The sequence below is a fragment of the Phyllostomus discolor genome, chromosome 6 (assembly GCF_004126475.2).
Source record: "Phyllostomus discolor isolate MPI-MPIP mPhyDis1 chromosome 6, mPhyDis1.pri.v3, whole genome shotgun sequence".
Classification (NCBI taxonomy): Eukaryota; Metazoa; Chordata; class Mammalia; order Chiroptera; family Phyllostomidae; genus Phyllostomus; species Phyllostomus discolor.
Genome location: NC_040908.2, coordinates 112,592,130 through 112,612,490, shown reverse-complemented (window position 1 = coordinate 112,612,490; position 20,361 = coordinate 112,592,130). Strand labels below are relative to the sequence as shown.

Below are 20,361 nucleotides of genomic sequence, written 5' to 3'. Positions count from 1 at the left end.
CCATAATTCTTGAACCCATGCTGGAGGTTAGTTTTCTCTGTTTCATGTAGCCATATGTGGGAACTTTCTGGGGGTTAAAGGGCCTGGGATAGATGCCTGGCCTGCCTCCAGATCCAGCTGGGAAAACATTTCCTTACATAAGACACCATAGCTTATGCCCACAGGGAGACCTTGAGGGAGGAGGAGGGAGCCTGAGGCATGGGTTAGAAGCGCTGAATAGCTGGAGGCCTCGGAGAACTAGACAACAAAGTCTCCTGGGACTTGAAAGATAGAATCCGGGGCAAATGAGCTGAAGGTACTCTTTGTTGGAGAGGGAGAGGGTATCAACTACGTAGACTTAGCTGATCTCAATCAGCGTTGTGTCCGGTGATTTCTATGAACCACTTGTAATAGACAAATTGTCAAAATCAAACATTCATATACTGTCTGGGAAAGGCAAAAAAGGGGGAAATAATTAACATTTTAGTAAGAGCCATTTATCCCTGGAAGCTGGTGATCCACCAATTCAGAAGAAAAACACAGGAAACTGAGGGAGCTGTCCTTCAGCATAGTAGAAAATGTGAAGAGCTGGACTCCCCTGACTATTGTCACTTCCTGGGCTCCAAGGATGAGAGGGAGGCCCTGAGAGGGAAACCACAGGGAAGTTTCTCCAGAAATAGAAAATCCAGGATCCTGAAGGAGCGTGGGGTAGTGTGAGGTGCAAGGTTTTGATTTAAACAACCTGTGCTGTCTGTAGTTAGCTGTGACTTTAAGCAAGTCACAACCTCTTTAAGCTCCAGTTTCTATAGCTGTAAAGAATATGAACACCTATCTTACAGGACTGTGGAGAGAATAAAACAAAATTATGAATCTAAATGGCACAGCACAGTGCATGATACACAGTAGCTGCTCAGTGAATGTCAGCTCCTAAGTTTTCCCCCTCAACCTCACTTCAATTCTTCAGTATTGGAATTCTAACAGTTAGTCATTCTAATTATTATTAGTCCACCAGTCCTTAGTAATTCTGAGAGAATCATGTATCTTATCCAATACCTTGACTACTTCACTTGCCTCTTTGAAATATAACCATCTGTGACTTTGGTTGAACATATCAAATAACTCTGGGCCCTTGGGTCGCTTACTAGTCTACTTTATGCTTCCTAAATTCCAAGGAAGGAAGGAAAGAGCAGAGGGGAAGGGAGAGGGGAGGGGAGGGAAGGAAAAAAAAAACTCCTAGGTCTCTTGACTTCATAATCTTTCTCTAATCTGAAAGAGAATCCAAACCTTATATATCTTCAGCACACAGCTGTACTTAACAATGATCAAATTCAACTACACTTTCCACAAGGCTTAAAATAAAAAGGAGTTCTGACTTTACCAATGTTTTATTGAATTTAATAAATATGGCCATTGGGACAACAAGAAGGATAGGTTCTTGTAGTCTTCTTTATTATCCTCCTGATTTCTGGAGTCATTTCCTCTTCACACTGTCTTATCCAAGACAGAGTCAGGCACCCCTCCTCTATGCTCCAGTCTTCTGTATACACCACTACCAGCAATATGACCAGACTGTACAATAACCATCTATTTTATGTCTCCTTCACTAGGAGACATAATTTCCTTTCAGACAAGAACAGTGTTCTGCAAAATCTCAATTACCCGTACCCACCAGCACAGTACCTGGTATATAACAGATAATAAATTAGTGTTGAATGGATGGATTGATGGATATATGGAAGGAGGGATGGATAGGGTTTCTAATCTGGGAAAATATTAGAAATAATCTGGACTAATACAGGGTCTTCATTTCACAGATAAGGAAGGAGCCTCAGAGCTGTAAGATAACTCAGCCAAGGTAGCCTCAAAAGCAGCAAGAAGAGGACAAGTGGTGGCAGTCACATGCCATTTTGACTGTGAGTTCAAAGACAGAGATCATTTCTCACTCACCCCAGGGGGAGGCAGTGTAGCTTGGAGGACACAGTATGGGCTCCAAGGCCAAGTCTTGCTCCTGCTACTTATCAGTCATGGGACTTTGGGCGAGTTACTTCATCTCTGAGTCACAATTTCTGCATCTGTTAATTGGCACTATTAATAACTTCAGAGTTGTTGGGGGGTATTAAATCTGCCAACATATATAAAGTGCCTAGCATATTTAGCACTGTGTGCTAAATAAATGTTTACTGGATGAATCATGAATGAGTCCCTGTCCAGCATAACACAACCTCATGAATATGGTTTAGATGTTGCATTTAAGTCTCTGCCCACATAGAAGAAGGCTGAGACACCCATAATTACAGAACCACGTACCTGGAGATTTGTTCTTTGCTAGAAATGGATCTTAAAGCAACACCAAGTAGCCTCAATAACTTTGCTAACCTTTCCCTTCACCTGGGTTGCCCTTCCAACCTTCCTTATTGCTGCCCAAATCTTACCCATCTCCCAATGCCCAGCTGTATCCACCCTATCTAGGAAGCCATCTCTAATTCCTATAACTTCATTAGATCTTCCTGTTTCACTAATTACAGTAGTTTCATTTGTGGTAAGATACATATAATATAAAATTTACCATCTTAACCATTTTTACATGTACAGTTCAGTACTATTAAGTATATTCACATTGTTATACAACCAATCTCCACAACTTTCTCATTTAGCAAAACTGAAACTCTATACCCATTAAGCAACAACTTCCCAGTTGCTTCTCCCTGACCCCAGCCCCTGGCAACCACCATTCTACTTTCTGTTTCTATGAGTTTGACTACTCTAGGTACCTCATGTAATCATCATGTCGAAAGTGGAATTATACAATGTTTGCCCATTTGTGTCTGGTTTATTTCACTTAGCATAATGTGTCCAAGGTTCATCCACATTGTAGCATGTGTCAGAATTTCCTTCCTTTTCAAGACTGAGTAACATTCCATTGTATGTACATACCACATTTTGCATATCCATTCATCTGCTGGTGGACACTTGGGTTGCTTACACCTTTTGGCTATTGTGAATAATGTTGCTATGAACATGGGTGTACAGGGGTGCATCTGCTTTATCTCAACTTGAGTGTGAACTTCTTAAGGGCAAAGACTGGGTCTCAATCATCTCTAATAGTTCTCAAGGTGCCTGACAGGTGACTGACACTCAATGAATACCTATCAAGTAAATAAGACAGAGAACTCTGCTCCAAACACAAAGTGAAAAAGTAATCATTTCCACACAAATTTGAAAAAGGTCAGGATCACAGCAGAAAAGCAAGGCTTTATAGTAAGACAGTCTTCATCTCTGATCCTGGATCTGCTTCTTACTAGTCATTGGATCTTACGCATGTTATTGATACTTAAGCTCTCAGAGCTTTAACTTCCTCATATGGTTTTTGGTTTTTGTTTTGTTTTTTAATATTTCAGATATTTCTTATTTCTTCAAATGTTTGTTTATCAGGAGTAACTGAAATAAAAATTATAACTGAGTCCCACCATCATCATGGAAATGGCTTTAAGAAAAAAATGGTCAGACGAATATTATTGCCTCCCATTTTCAACCAGTAAATTGTTGCCATTGATAAATAGACAGTCAACAGTCTGGTATGTTACATAGACAACATGTCTGTTCACAGGGGGTGGGGCGAGGAAAGACTAGGAAATAAGTTACATGAACTTCTTGATTCCATCATACAAGACGAGCACAAAAGCACCACATGCCTCTGAGAACACTGGACCATGAATGCTTGAAAAAAGCTTCGCCTCCTTCATCATGCGCAATCTTGCCCCAGCAGTCAAGTGTGCCTTGTACATGATATCAGTTCCTCTGTGCCTGACTGGATCATCACGCAGCAAGAAACAGTGTCAAACAAATAGAAGTCAGCCCAGCCACCACTGTGACAGACTGTGCAATCATCCAGCTGATGAAGATATGAGTATTCGCAGGAACTGGAAGCATTCCCTTTGCAGTGTCATAGACCAAAGCAGGCAGCTCAGTAGATGATAATACCCTGCACAGACATATTAAAGCCTTGGTACAGGCCCTGTATCCCATCAGATTTGTAGATCTTAACCAAGCAGTCACTGAGGCTTTTGAGTTCCCTTTCAGCTTCAACTTTGCCCACATCAACTGCTGGATGGGCAAAATCAAGAGGATACACAAAACACAATGAGGTGCCCCAGCAGCACCACCTGACACCAGGCTCTGCCAAGTAGCACCAAAACTGGGTCCTCTGGTCCATACCACCCAGGAAGATCTGCTTGTACTTACCTTTGAAGTCAAAGTTGATAGCGTGGGTGGGGAAGTAGCTAATGACACTGGCCAGGTTACCACACCAGAGGGACAGGACTCCCTGCTCCTTGGGGATATGAATCACACAGTCTACAATGCCCTTATATTGCTTATCTGCTTAATGGGTGCTACTACTGTCTTGGAGATGGCCACAGCCACTCCACCTGCCAGGAAGTCCTTGGTAAAGAACACAGCAGCATCTCTCATGTTGAAAGGAAAGAAGATGCGGGAGGCTGCAGGACTGGGTTTATAACTGACTGGGACTCTGGGGCTCTCCTCATGTGGTTTTGCCATAATCAAATGCTATATGTAAACTTATGTAAAGTAGCACAGTGCTTGGTGCATCATAAGCTCAAAAACTGTTTTCCAATATTATTATTATAAAGTTATATAATAAAAGTCATTTATTGTGCATACAAACATGTCATTTAGCTTCATGACCATGATTAACCTTAAAAGCAAAAAGCATGCAGTATTCTGAGACCAAACAACTTATGGCAAGTAATAGTCAAAACAGACACTATCACAACAGTAACAATGAATCCAGACTGGTATCACTGAAAGTGGAATCTTTTTAAAAAATATTTTACTTATTTATTTTTAGACAGAGGGGAAGGGAGGGAGAACGAGAGGGAGGAAAACATAAATGTGTGGTTGCCTCTTGTGTGCCCCCTACTGGGGACCTGGCCCACAACCCAGGCATGTGCCCTGACTGGGAATCGAAACTATGACCCTTTGGTTCGCAAGCTGGCGCTCAGTCCACTGAGCCACACCAGCCAGGGCTGAATGTAGAATCTTGAGCTATACAGTTGCAACTCTAGTAATTGGAAATGTCACTTCAAAGGGATAGACCTAAATGTTATACTTAGGATCACCTCACTTAGCAAAGCAGCCTGTCCAATATCTCATATATGTTTTTTTAATCAGGATTACTTAAAAGTTTTTTTGGTGCCTTGGCTAAATCTATTTTGAGTTTAATCAGTCATGTTTTAAAGCTTTTAGCAAAAAGATGAAAGAAAGAAATAGATCTTTATTACTATTTCAGAAAGAAATATTTATTTCAATCTGTCTGAAAGGAAATTGAACTCCCCACCCTACTGCCAGTTCCTCTAGGACATGAATTCCTTTTGAGGTTGCTATCTGAATGTTCCAGGCCAGAAACATTCCTTCCAAAGTTAGCTCTTAGAGAGTACAGTTTTTAAGTATTAGAAGAAAAAGCTTCTTTTTGTCTGACAAAACAATTAACATTGGGCATGGCTAATTAAAACAGTTCTCTGAGACAAAATCAGAAACTTGGTTGTGTGGTGGAGGAGAGAGAGGGGAAGGAAAAGAAAGGGTAAGTGGAAGTTGCCTGAATGCTAATGCTGGCCCAGATATGGCCCCGTGTGAACCACCCCCAACTTTTCTAGGCCAACCCTGACTTCATGTAAATTTAACACTACATTAAGATGATCTGTTAAATGGATAACTAAATGAGATTGATATATAATACATATTTTTGTAAGACTGGGTAATTCAATGAATTTATAAATAAAGAAAAAAATTATTTGTCAGACCATCAATTCCAATTTTGGATCAGAACAACACTGTCACCATATGCCATGTGTCAATTTCAATTTGGCTCCCACACAATGGCTAAGAGCTACTGGCTGCCTTACCCATCCAGGATGCTCACATGTACCGTGAGACCCGCCAGGTGAAGGGCACCAAGCTGAGACTTGACACACAGAGCCCTTTTGAATGCTCACAACAACCCTGCACTCTAGGTATTGGCTTCTCTCCTCACTCCTTTTTATCCATTCTGAATTAACTTCAGACATACCAAAAAAATAGCAAAATTACTAGGAATTCATATATAACCTTCACCCAGACTACCTAAATGATAATATTTTCCCCTACTTGCTTTATCATTCTCTCTCTGTAAATGGATTTTACATTATCATTACTTGCAATTTCCTTTAAAATAAGGACATTCTCTTATAGTTTCACACTATGATGATCAAAATCAGAAAATTAGTATAGATATACTATAATATAACCTCAACCCTTATTCAAACTTCACCAATTTATGAAATAATGTCCGTTATAGCAAAAGAAAAAAACCTTCTCTGGTCCAGTCCAATCTAGGATCACACGATGTATTCAGTTTCTATGTGTCTTTAGTCTCCATTAGTCTAGAACTGCTCCTCAGTCTTTGTCTTTCGTGAAATTGACATTTTTAAAAAACATGGTCCATTTATTTTGTAGCTTGTTTCTCAATTTGAGTTTATCTAATATTTCCTCGTGATTAGATTCAGATCATGCATTTTCAGCAGGAATATCGCCCAAGTTATATGTCCTTTTCAGATGTTGATTTGTCTTATCACTGGAATTAACTTTGATCATTTAGTAAAAATGGTTCTGCCACCTATCTCCACTGTAAAGTCACTCTCTCTGCCTTCGTGATTAATAAGTAGCTTCAGAGGAGATGCGTTAGATTCCTCTATGGTAGATGAGGAATCCGAGGCTAAGAGAAGTTGTCACTTGCCCAAGATCACACAGATTAAAAATGCCAGAACACAAATTCAAACTCCAGACTGTAGCCTTCCATACTTGCGTTTCTTCCGAAGCACCCCATGCCTCCAAGACTAGTCACCAATGGCTAAAACAACCTTGTCTAATGCCCTCACAGTGTGCACTGGGGACACCAATGTGAGGGCATCATGGCCCACAGAATCCTGGTACTTCCCTGGTCTTAACTAACATGGTACTAGCCACTCTGTCTCTAGAGCTGCTTCTAAAGTACAAGAATCTTTATGTCAACACTATACCAAAGCCCCAAAATCTCTGGGCAATGAACCTAGGATAACACTGGAGAAGAAGTCAGCTGGTATGTAAAAGCCGAAGAGGAAGATGTATATGTATCAAGACACCAGGCCAAACAAGGAAAACCCTATGGCTAAGGCAACCTTACCACACCTTGACCCTTCAGCTGGCCATCTGAAGCTTCTTTTTGAGCTGTCATTTCTTTCTATTTTTTTCTTCTAATTTTATTTTTGGAACAGATATTACATTGGTAATATATTCATATGGTCCAAAACTCAATGTGATATATCCATTAGAAGGGTTATAATAAAAGAAGCAGATAATAACAAGTGTTGGCAAGGATGTGGCAAAATTGCTGGAGGGAATATAAAATAGTGCAGCTGCTTTGGAAAACAATTTGGCATTTCCTCAAAAGTTCAAACATAAAGTTTCCAGTTGATGCAGCAATTGCACTCCTAGATACAGATGTAAATTAAATAAAAACAAATGTCCACTTAATAACTTGTATGAAATGTTTATAGCAGTACTATTCATAACAGTCAAAAAGTGGAAAAAACCCAAATGTTCATCATTTAATAAATGAATAAATAAACTGTGGTATATTCATACAATAAAATATTATTTGGTAATAAAACAAGAATGGAGTACTAATCTATGCTACAACACAATGAACCTTGAGAAGATTATGCTAATTCTTTAATTTATATGAAGTGTCCAGAATAGGCAAATCTACAAAGGCAGAAAAGATTGGTGGCTGTCTGGGGCCAGGGCCCTGAGGGGAGGAAGATGACAAATGACCACTAAAGAGCACAGGGCTTCTTTTGGGGATAATGAAAATGTTCTAAGTTAGTCTCCTGGTGATTGCACAATTCTGTGGACACACTAAAAACCACTGAATTGTACATTTTAAATGGGTGAATTGTGTGATATGTGAATTATGGCTCAATAAAGCTATTTAAAAAGTCAGCATTATATAAAATAGTAAATGTTAAGAAATCTCATTACACACATACACACCACTCACTCCTACTGCCCTATGCCAATGACCACTTTGTTATTTTACATCCTTCCAGGGATGTGATTGAAATATGGGATTTAGCCCCCATTTCTTTCACAAAATATGAACTGTTCTACCACCTTCCTTCTTTCACTTAATATATCCTTGGGAGACCTTTCCATACCAGTACCTGAAGAATACCCTAATTCTTGTTTGTAGTTTAATAGTTTTCCCTTGTGTGAATGTACCTATTTAACTGGTTTCCCACTGATTTACACTTAGGTTGTTTCCAGTCCTTTGCTATTACCAACAATGATGCAATGCTTTTAACTAGGTTTCATCAGATGACCTTCTGCTCCTGGACTGCCAGGAAGCAGGATGAACAGCAGGAACAACTTCAAAGTTAGTCAGAACTAGGTTTGTGTCTGGTCTCATCTACTACCTATGTGACTCTGGGAAGATTACCTGCACTTTCTGAGCCTTAATTTCCTCACTTATAAAGTGGACAAAATCTCACCTACTTATTTAGGTTGCTTTTAGGGTTAAAATTAGACAAATATATACCCTGTGGCCAAATTTGAGACAATTTGTGTATCAAAATGCAATAAGGTTGAAAAAATGAAGACATAAGGTTGGTAATGGATTACAATACATTGGGTGGATAAAAGAGGCCAAATGATACAAAAAAAGGAAGAAGAAGGTATCTGAAAGCTAATCAAACAGAAAAACACCCATAAATATCAATTCCATAGATACCAATTGACCTAGGCAAAGATTATCAATAGATGATAATCCTTATCATTGGAGGAAGGTTATTGAGGAACTGGATATTTAAACAATCTCAAAGGATCACCCCATAAGTAGTGTTATTAATTACAAATAGAAAAGGGTACCTTTACAATACAGAGATCTGGCAATACCACCTCACCCAAATGATCAAACCTCACATCACCAGTGATGTTACAACTTATATTATGTGTCACCTACTGTGATGCAAGGGGAAAGATGCAACATTCCCTATGGGGAATTCTTACCACAAATGTTTAACCTGAGACTAATAGTGAGAAAACAATCAGACAAATCTAACTTTTAGTCTACGGCAAGGCAACAGACTTGGAATCTTCAAGATTTCAATGTCTCTCTGGCCGGATGGCTCAGTTGGTTGGATTGGGGTCCTGTACACCAAAAGGTTGCAGGTTCAGTCCCTGGTCAGGGCCCATGCCTAGGTTGCAGGTTTGATCTCTGGTCAGGGTGAGTATAGGCGGCAACCTATTGATGCTTCTCTCTCACATGGAAGTTTCTCTCCAACACACTCCCTCTCTCTCTCATTCTCTCTCATTCCCTCCTTCCCTCCCTCCCTTCCCTTCTTCCCCCTTCTTCTCTCTCTAAAAAATAAAATCAGTAAACATATCCTCAGGTGAGGATTTAAAAAATAAAATTGCAATGCCATAAAAGATGTGTTAGAGGAAACTAAAGAGACACAACTACCTTGTGTAATCCTTGACAATGTCTTGGGTTCAAAAAAAGGTTATAAACAACATTGGAACTGGGAAAATTTGAAAATATTATTGTTTTAATGTAAAGTATTATGGTTACACAGGAGAATGTCCTTGTTCCTAAGAGATACGTGCTCCAGTGCTTAGAGATAAAAGTGTTGTGATGTCTGCAACTCAGTTTTAAGTGGTTTAGAAAAAGAAGTGTGTGTGTGTGTGTGTGTGTGTGTAGATAAAGAAAGCAAATGAATCTATATGAAGGGTGTATGGGGTGTTCACTGTAATATTTTTGCAATTTTTCTATGTTTGAAATTTCTCAAAATAAGTTGGGGGAAAAATAAATAAAATATATAAACCATCTGGCACCCAGAAGATGCTATGACAGGTCTCATTGCGGTTTCAGCTAACTCAATAGGGGTAGAAAGCTCCTATCCCTATGCCTGTAGGTAAAATGAACCACATTAAAATAAAGGACACCAGGCTGTCCTGCCTTTATGAAATTCATATTTTGATCAGAAGGCAAGGCAAGAACAGGAAGCAGCTGCAGAAGCACCAGTTTTGGTTCCAGAAAATCTACCTAGGGCCTACATCTGCAAAATTTTTTAAGCTAGGTAACTTAAAAAAAAAGTTACTTAACCTCACTAAGAGTTGTTTCCTCATTTATATGGAAAAATTGAGCTCAACTCTATGCCTAGGACTGAGGAAATAAGACAGCATACATAATACACCCTTGTAAAACATCTTTTATTGAAGACTCTCTTTAAAAAATAGTAGTCTCCTAGAATAAAAGTGGGGAAGAAGGAAAACTCCTGGATGGCACCAGCTTTGCTTCCCTATCAGAACACCCAGCACAGGACCTTGCATTTAGCTTATGCTCGCCAATATTAGCTAAAAGAAGGAACAAGAGACAACACGAGACAGAGGTCTCTTGGGCTACAACTTCTGTTAAAGGAGCGATGAATATGAGCTGGCCCGGTCAGAGGCAGCAGCCCTTCACAACAGCTCGTATTTACGTGCACATAAACTTGCCAAAATCTTTTGTACACGTTATCTCATCTGAACCTCACAATAATCCCCATTTCATAGATGAAGCAACTGCAGCTTGAAAAGATGAATTACCCAGTGTGCACACAACTCAAATTTGGGTTTGCTCCACTCAGCCACAAAAGAATGGAAATAATTCACAGCTCATGATTCTTACTGTCTCTTCCTCAGGGTCTCTGCTAGGGCAGAGTAAGAGCCACTGGTGGCTACTCCTAAACTCATACCTTTTCTACAGAATAATGTCAAAAATCTACCCCAGGATTGGCTTCTATTGATATCCAGAAAGGTGAGCAGTCAGGCCTTCAACCACCTGCTTCAGATATTTTAAAAGTGAAGCTTAAATTCCCCTTTTTAGTGTTGAAGTGACTGAGATGAAGAGGAAGTAGACGGAAGAGGTTTATTTTCATGGTGTCCACATTTTAGTGAACTTAACCATAACTCAAAAATAAAATTTCCTGCAGAATTTTCTGGGGAAAACTCTTGGAGGCTTTATTCTTTCAGTTCACTTTTAAACATTATGCCATGCTGCATGTAGGGATAATGTATTTTACTTCTCACGTCCGGAGGTCTCTGTGTTATTTACATATCAATCTTTATTACAACCATCACAAAAAACAGCAGGAACACTAAAATTCCATTTGTGGCCACTTTCTGTCCACCCATGGCAACTTCCTTCCTTTGGCAAGAGAGTTTAGCTCAAGTGGCTAATAGACTAGGCAAAGATATGTAGAAATGGCACTGTCAAAGACTGTTCGTAAGAATTTAAATCAGAGGACACTTAAAGGGAACTGTTCAGGTCATTTGGCCTAGAATTTCTACCTAGTATTCATCACAAAAGGATGTGTATTCAACTGCTCATTGCAGCAGTGCCCAGCAACCACTACAATGGGTAAGTTAGAGCCAAATGCAAATATGTGGAACAAATTCCCAAAGTATATTAAGTTAATGAAAGAAAGCAAAGTAATATGTATTGTATATTAATATCATTATTTTATGTGGGGGGATGACAGAGGGATACACATCGAAATTTCAACAGTTGATTATCACTGTGGGATAGAGTTGAGGGGAACTTTTCCTAAGTAGTTCATTATGTATATCTGTAATAAGCGTTGATTAACCTTTTGTCTAGAATAAAAAAACGAACTTAAGGTAGATATTTATGTGCCCCTTCTTGAGCTTTCCTTTTCACTTTGGAAACAGCTAATTTGCAGCTCCACCTGCACCTCTAGTCACATCAAAGATAGAGTACCCACTGTACATGTTTGCATTCTTATAGAACAGATAGGATCCTGCTTAGAAAGGACACAGAGATCACTTACAATATCCTCAACAAATGGTATTCCAGCACACAGACTGTTAAATACTTGCAGTGATCAAGACAATCACTACCTTCTGAAGCAGCCCTGGAGGTCCTCTAGCTTTGCTGTAACATCCCTAAAGACAACCTGTCAGGCTAAGCAGACAGTACCATTATCACATTCAAAGAAACTTACATTGTTACTGATTATCCAACAAGCTGCTCCCATTAAAATTTCCCCGGTTGTCTCCAAAATGTCGCTTATAGCTTCTTTTTTTTAAGCCCATGATCCAGTCAAAGGTTGCATGTTGCATTTGGTTGTCACAACTCTTTGGTCTCCTTTAATTTATCAGATCAGTCACCCATATATTTTGTTGTATTTCATTTTGTTTGTCTTTCATGGCATTGGCATTTTCAAAGATCACAGGCCAGCTGTTTTGCAGTATGTCCCACAATCTGGACTTGCCTGATTATTTCCTCATGATTTGATTTAGGTTAAGCATTTCTGGCAAGAACTCTACATCAGTGATGTTGTGTTCTTTCCATTGCATCAGGTTTTCTAGTTACACTAAGTTATCTTCTATTCATTTTGCCACTGTGGGCACTAAACAAGCATCAGCCAATAAATAAAATATTTAAAACAATAAATAGCCCTGGCTGGCGTAGCTCAGTGGATTGAGCTTGGGCTGTGAACCAAAGTGTCACAGGTTCGATTCCCAGTCAGGGTACATGCCTGGTTTGCAGGCCACAGCCCCCAGCAACCGCACACTGACGTTTCTCTCTCTCTCTCTCTCCCTCCCTTCCCTCTCTAAAAATAAATAAATAATATCTTTAAAAAAAACAATAAATACATTTAATGTTAAGAACAGCTACCATGAGTACCATCTATGCTAGGCATAGTACCAGACTTTCAAAACTTATTATCTCATTTAAACCTGGCGACAATCTTGCAAAGAAATAGAGGTTCAAAGAAGTTAAGTAACTTGCCCAAGGGTACACACATAGTGATAGACGTGTATGCACACGGGAACTCACACACACCCATAAACATATGATCTCAGGGGTTCATGGTCTCCCTCCATGGATCCTCCAGGGACAAATTAAGAACCCCTACCTTAAACTAATCTTGAGAAGGCCTATCTAGATTTTAAAGGCTGGATTCTGATGGGGAAGGAACTGAAACTAAAATATCTATGGTACATATAAAATTCTTCCATTCTTGGAAATGTTCTTATTTGGAGATGGGGCACATTTTCATCACAGCCAAGAACACAGGGCAATGATCCCATAAATTATTATAATATTAAGTACTTTTATGTTTGTCATCTTTTAACTATTATTCAACAAAATGGGAAAGTGTAAAGAATTTTTCATAAAGCTAAATATTTTTTATTTTAAAATTATGCTCTTCCTACAGCTATTGTTATTAAATGTCCTTTATGGGTTAAAAGTAAAAGGGGACATTTAAAAAATATATCTTTTTTTCCTTTTTTTTACTGTAGTTTTCCCATTACTAAATAATATCATTATGACTTGGCTGGTTAGCTCATTTGGTTACACTGCCCTCCCAATATGCCAAGGGTTCAGGTTTGATCCGGGGTATACACATACTAGAATGCATACATGAGTGGAACAACAAATATGTATATCTCATCAATCAATAACATTTTCAAAAATCTTTGCTATAGAAAAATTTTGTCATCAGCTCGCGCCCCCCCCCCACAATTTTATCCTATTTTTTGTAACTTTACTTATCTATAAAATTCAAAAGGCTAAGACCCATTGATTTCAGGAACTAAATTATTTTTTAAGAAACTAACCTGAATAAAGGAAGTACAGATCAAAAGGAAAACAGACCTGAAATATTTCTTAATTTCCCCAAAAGTCATCCACAAAACATTTCAAAGGTGTCAGGTCTCAGGAATACATGTTAATTGATTTGTTAAAGGCATTTCACAGTTGACATCTGCATTACTAATTACCCTCTTCCAATATGTGGATATTTCCAGCTTTCAAATGGGCCTTTAGTGACCTAGATTAGTTCACTCAATCAACAAATATTCACAGAGTCCCTAATTTATGCAAGGTACTCTATTAGGTGCCTGGGGACAGTCTGGAGAGTTCTTTCTTGCCTCCAGTCTCAGGTCAAAGGTCACCAGCCTCTTTGTGGATCCTATCCCTTTCCCCAGGAAAGACTAAAAACCTCCCTTGGGGCTATGTTCTCCTACCAAGACCTAAACACCTTTCTGTATGTGATTATTTGTCTTTCTCTCTCACCTGAGAAAATTCTTCCAAAGCAAATACTACCTTATTCAATGCTATCTTCCTGGAACAGTACAGATATAGCTTGTGATCAAGATAAATTTGTGGAATAGATATAGTTTACAGATGAGGAAATTAAAGGTCAGGGGGAAAATATGATACATCCAACATCATACAGCTAATAAATAAGTAGTACCTGGTCTTAGAATGAGCTCTCACCAGAGCTCTCTACTATTTCACTGTGCTGCATTATACATGCACACAGAATGAGAGAAAGGTCTTAGATGTCTTCCTGGAACTTCAAACTCAGGATGTCCAAAAGTCACTGCAAGTCACTCCTTCTTGAAAAAAGCCAACAAAAATCTGGTCCCCATCCAGTGTTCTCATTCTCCATAAGTGGCACCCCCAGTAGCTCAAGGCAAAACTCAAGTCATCTTGATTCTCTCTTCTCCCTATCCCCACATCCAATCAATCAACAGTCTTATCAAATAGTGTCTTTCTAATCTCTTCCCTTCTCTTCAAGCCCTCTGCCATCACCCTAGATCCCAGTCACCATCATCCCTTACAGAAACAAACAAAGAAACAAAAAAATGACTTACTACTTAGTCTTCACACATTCAGTTTGGCCAGTTCTCTCCAATCTCTTCTCCATTTAAGAGCCATGGTGATGTTTTAAATATCTTTCTACATATGTAATTTATCTCACTAATTACAGGCCTTTACTAAATTCCTGATCTCTTAGGATAAAGGCCAAAATTTCCTGTGGCTCAGAACACTGCCCACCTCTCTAGCCTCATTCTTTTTCATTCTGGTCACTTCTCCCGCATACTGACTGCTCTCCTTTCAAATCCTCATATTCACCACCTTTTCCTTTATACTTTGAACATGTAGTTCCCTCTGTCAGAAACCCTCTTTGTGCCCCTCCAAGAGCTTCCCATTGACATTCTAAAGTAATTACACTCACTCAAGTCTCTTAAAACGTCACTCCTACAGGAAACTTTCCCTGACTCCCCAGACAAAGGGAGAGGAACAGTCAGGCACTCCTAGTCCACCTTGTAATACAAACGCCTGTGTCAGTAACATTCAACACAACTGCAAAAACTTGTCCAACGATTGTCTATCCTATTAGAATATAAACTCCATGAGGGCAAGAGAAGCTTCTCATTTCACTGATGTACCCATAGTCCTTAGAACACAGTAGTTGCTCAAATAATATTTGTTCTCAGAATAACAGGCTGGGGCCAGAGTGTAGCAGGCTATGACATGAGGCCAAATAAACGAAGAGGAAGGATCATTATCCCTTTGCAAATATGTAAACAGAGACATCCTTGAATTGCATAGTTATTTAAGGTCAGAGAGGTAGCATCTCCTCCCTAAAATGCTAAAAAGTATGGCTGGGAGAGGGAGCATCCTGAAAAAGGAATACAGAAATGAGAAGGTGATGATAAGGAGGTCTAGGATGACAGCTTCTGAATCTGCTTGTCACACTAGTTGTCTCTGGGCATGAAAGTCTAACCACCAGACAGACTTTCCATGCCTAGAAAAGCACTGATGTTAACAAATATAACTACCACCGCACCCTTCTTCTTAACAGGGGGTATAAAATAACAAATTTCTTTTACCCACAAAGGAGAAGAAACCACAGGAAAGAAAGATTTTTTATTCAAATGTCTCCCTCTCTCTACCCCCCAAAAAGGCAGTTTTGCCACCTGGATAGTGCTCCTCAGCAACCAAAAGAGAAGAGAAGGGGAAAAGACCACCTTCCCACCACTTACTGGAGCAGTGATAGAAATAAAAAATAAAAAGAGAACATTTCATGTAAAGCATTTAAAAAACCTTGCTAACCAATTGTCAGTTCTTAACACAAGTAGCAATACAGTTGGCACGAGCTCTACTGCAACATTTCATTGCTCATGCTGCCTGGGGCCAAGTTATGTCTGTCACCAGAGCCACAAACCAGGCCAAGGAGTCAGGCTCATTGTTGCTCATGCTACCAAGCACCAACTCCAAAAAAAAAGAAAAGATAAAGCCTCCTGTGGAATTCTGTGGAATAAATATTCACCCTGTCTACACACATAGCCTGGAGTTTCTGGGTGGGGTAGAGCAGGGGTGGGAAGGGTATTCAGAGATTGGGAAGAGACTTAAATAAGTAAATGTGATATACTGGTGATAAGAGGGAGGTTCTGAAACACAGAGGAAAAAATGAGAACTGCAAATACAGAAACAGGGAAAGAAACTGAAAGAACTTCAAAGGATGTAGAAGGGTGCAGAAAGGAAGGTACAGGGGAAAAGGGTAAAGTGCACCCTAAAAAGCAGATAGTAAGCAACAGACAGAGAGAGAGGCAAAGCCAGGCAGTCCATCTTTCCCCAAATCCAAAAGCTGCTCATTGCATTCCAATAAATCACTCTACTACTAAGCTCATACAACGGTTTGACCTTTGCATTCAGTAACAAGAAGCATTAAAAGAAGCATCACCCAGCTGTAACTTTGGAGATCCAATGGTCTGAATTAAAAACAGACAAAATCAGTTCAGCAGCAGAAGACAACCAGTAAATACTTTCCTCCAATGCCTGGCTTGACTATAAAAACGTTTGGCATTTTATTCTTTTTTCTTTTGTGTGTGTGTCTTTGTTTTTCTAAAAAGGCTTGGCATTTCAGAGTTAAGCTTAAAGTACTGGCATTTCTCCTTCTTCTGACATTGCAAGAGGGGGGTGTGGTTGACCCCAGGACCATTCATTTCCAAGGTTGTAGATCTCTCAGCTAAGACTTGCCCCATCTGCTCTTGAGTCAGCCAGCTGTTTATCTCAAAGTAAAATACTTATTGCACTAATCATCCTAATAACTTACAAGACAGTCAACATCGTACAAGTCAAGAATGCTTTCTGTCCTGTTAAATGTGTCAGTTCCTTTAAAAAGAAAAACTAAAAACCACTACTATGCTCCTTGGTTTCCTTGACCAGGACCACTCTTTCATGTGTACCTTTCAGTAATGCCACGTGAAGGTTAACACTGCTTCTAACTTTCCCTTTCCCCAAATGCCTTTAAATTAACCCAGGTTTCATTAATGATCCCTTCTCCAAACCGTTATTTGTAACTGGTGACTGCGCCTCAGGAAACGGCAGCTCATTATGGTACATACCACTGCCAGTGGCAAAGAGCCTATTGCAATGTAATTTAAAACACTCACACAAGCACAAATCTGTCGGCTCCACTTCCAAACAATCCTGAAATCCTGCAGTCGGGAAAACATTTAACAAAAATGCTGCTTCCAGCAGCCTAAGAGAAGCTTTCCGAGATACGTGAAATATTTCTAACTGGCACGGAGTGCACCATTAAAGGACACTGTCACCTCAAATCAGCAGGAAAGGCGAGGTAAACGATATAGACACACATATAAATTAGAGCTCCACAAAACTTAACCTACTCAGAAGAAGCACTCTCATCTTAAAAACGAATAGTGTGTGCTCGCCCAAGCGACACAGAAATGTTCTAAAGTAGTGCGACCACATTAAATCAGTGTCTCCATTCCCCACGCATCACCCCTTCATACCCAAACCTCAGACTCGGGCCGTTTGTGACAGGACTGCAGTCTCCCACCTCTGCCTTTTTCTGATTTTCCAAGAGCACTTTCCAACATCCTCCCCAGCCCAGCCCCCTCTCTCAGCTTCAAAAAGGTTGAGGGGAGTTGCGACTAGAGAATTGGCAGGAACCTGTCCTCTCGCGGGGGAAGGTTGCTGGAGTTGGTCTTTGCAGTGACCCAAATTACACAGAGCTTTTCGCTTAGCATCGCTTGCGAGCACCTCCCCAATCCTCCCTCCCCCACCATCTTCCCAAAAGAAAGCCTTGAGAATTAAGCGGGAGGAATAACTTGGTATAACCGTTTGAATAAATCACTTCAACTCACCTGGTTTGGGATTTTTCTCCCCACCCCAGGCATAAACAGAAATGAGTGCGAATGAGTCACGCACGCAACGTAAGATGGTAAGATGTCTTAAGTCCAAGGGCTGGAGTGAGTCCCTGCCCTGATGCCGCTGCTACTCTTAGCTCAGCTGGAGCGAGCGGCAATCACAAGCCCAGCAGCAGCGGTGGGGGGGGAGCGGGGGGTGGATAGACCGTAGCACAATGAATGCAGTGGGGTTTTTGCAATGACATCATCTCTCTGTCCAAAAGGCCCCAATAGCCATGCTCAGGAGCGCTGCATACTGGGAATTGTAGTCTTCTGACGGCCTGTTGGGACCCTGAGGCTATTGCCGGAACTACAATGCCCAAAATGCGCCAAGGTCGGACGCATCCAGAGCGGACCCAGCGAGTGAAGGAAACTCTGCCGCCATGACAGGAGTACCGGGACGTTTCTGCGGAGCCGGGCTGAGGTTTTGGGGAGCGCGCAAGCAGAGTGGTAGTGTGTTGGGGACGGTGAGGTAGCGGACAAGCCTACTGAAAATCCAGGGGCCCGAACCGGGGAACCGGAGAGGGGAGGCTTCACTTGGGGACAGATGTAGGGCGGGTCTGGCTGGAGGCGGCAGCCCAGGTCGAGTGGGCCTCGTCCTCACGGTCCTGCAAGGGTGGCGTAGGCTCCCTTACGCCTCTTGCTCCATTTTCTAATTAAGGTACTGAAGGAGTCAGCTGATTTCTCGGCTCTGAGCATTATTTAGATCAGGTAACTGAACAGTCGGGGTGGTTGGTGCCTTTGTTCGGACTCTGGGACCCCGGACAGCGACCTTCGCGTCTGTGGTTGGAAAGGCTTCCACCCACTGATTTGGGCGATCCCTGCCAAATTTATTTTTAATTTCTTAATTTATTTTCCATTTTTCCTTATCCCTCTACAAGGTTTATGACTCTCGTTGGTTTTTCATACAGAATGATTTACAAAAGGGTCCAAAGAAATCGATGTTGGAAAGGTAAACAAGTGCTTTGGGACTGACGGTGCTTTGCAGCTGCAATTGAGAAAAGATAAGGAGCAACCTAAAAGAGTATACCTACCAGCAAAAGGAGGGAAATGTTGAAGGGGGATATTATTGACGTTTGGCGATCGGTTCCCGAGTGGCACGCGTTCTTGGGTCAACCTAGAGTACACGCTAAAATACTGCAGAGTTGAGATGTTCATTAGCATGGATGAACATCCATGCTTACTTAAATTTGTAATACTCCATATTTACAACTACTTTAACAACTTTTTTAAACTAATAACAAACCAAAATCACTGGTCTTTATTTTGTCTAGTATCTCGAACTGTTGTAGGTTTTTTTTAAATCAATTGTGTTACTAAAACAATGCTCTTGTTTATTTTTCAGAGTCTGTCTACACTATGGAAAGATGGGAGATCTCTCCTCCTGAGTGTGTCTGAAGGGTTAAAAATGCTGCTATACTTTGTGCTCTTTTTCTTCCTCTCTTTTGCACTTTATTCCGAAAACAAAATTAATTAGTTACTTTGGGTCAGTAAGGTATGCACTTCAACCTGTAAGGAGTTGATACAACTGTAGCTGATAGATAAATTCTCTTACCAAAAAAGGCTAGGCACAATGATTACAAATGCTAAAAACATGGTAGGAATAGTCTCTTAAATGTACACAGATAACTACAAAAATAGTTTTATGAACAATCATCGTATATGTCATGTTTCTGGGAACAAGTCCCAAGATGAGTGGGTTTGTTTTATTTTAAAACAAAGGTAATATGTATTGGTCTCATTTATTCATGAATACAACAGTGGGAAAGACTCATGCAAATAATTCTGTCATTCAAAAATACCTTTGCAAGTAATGGTGGTAAGTATAGGAAAAGGAAAAAATGTTTACTAGTTTCTTTCTAATCTTCAATATAACTAAAGAAGTGTTTTAAACTTAATAGACTAGAGAGGTTCACATTTAGGCTTATTTTCAAGCTCTTAAATTATTTTCATTCAGGCTGTTTTTGTGTCCTGTACAAAATTATAGTGAATTTTGTTCATTTTATAAGATATTTCTTTATATAAGCAATAACTTCCTCAATTTGAGTTACTGTGGAGGACATATTTGTGGGGGAAGAAACCCCAACAGATTTCTCAGAAATCTCATGTTTGAGAAGTGAGACCTGTGTAATGCACTGATTTCTGTAATGTGTCATGTGTTTGGGTAGTTTGAAGTTTTTCCAGTCTTATAGTCAGTGGACATCTAACAATAAAGAAACAGATCTAGCTAATATCTACAAAAGACTCTATGGTTTAACCCTTAATTTTTAGGGG

The 20,361-nt window shown here is 40.1% G+C and overlaps 1 protein-coding gene, 1 long non-coding RNA gene and 1 pseudogene across 2 annotated transcripts in view; 1 reads left to right on the top strand and 2 right to left on the bottom strand.

Moving 5' to 3' along the window:
• The window catches only part of RAB30 (RAB30, member RAS oncogene family), a 73,981-nt gene extending 55,734 nt beyond the window's left edge, over positions 1–18,247 (bottom strand). The window contains exon 1 of the mRNA XM_028516355.2: positions 18,046–18,247. The gene's annotated coding sequence lies outside the window, so the exon portion shown is untranslated. The remainder of the gene's footprint in view (positions 1–18,045) is intronic.
• Positions 3,548–4,846, bottom strand: LOC114499858 (annotated as a pseudogene).
• A 23-nt stretch (positions 18,248–18,270) lies between the features above and the next one.
• Positions 18,271–20,361, top strand: LOC118501246. Its single transcript, XR_004903869.1, has 2 exons — positions 18,271–18,554; positions 18,999–20,361. It is a non-coding gene; the product is annotated as an uncharacterized LOC118501246 (long non-coding RNA).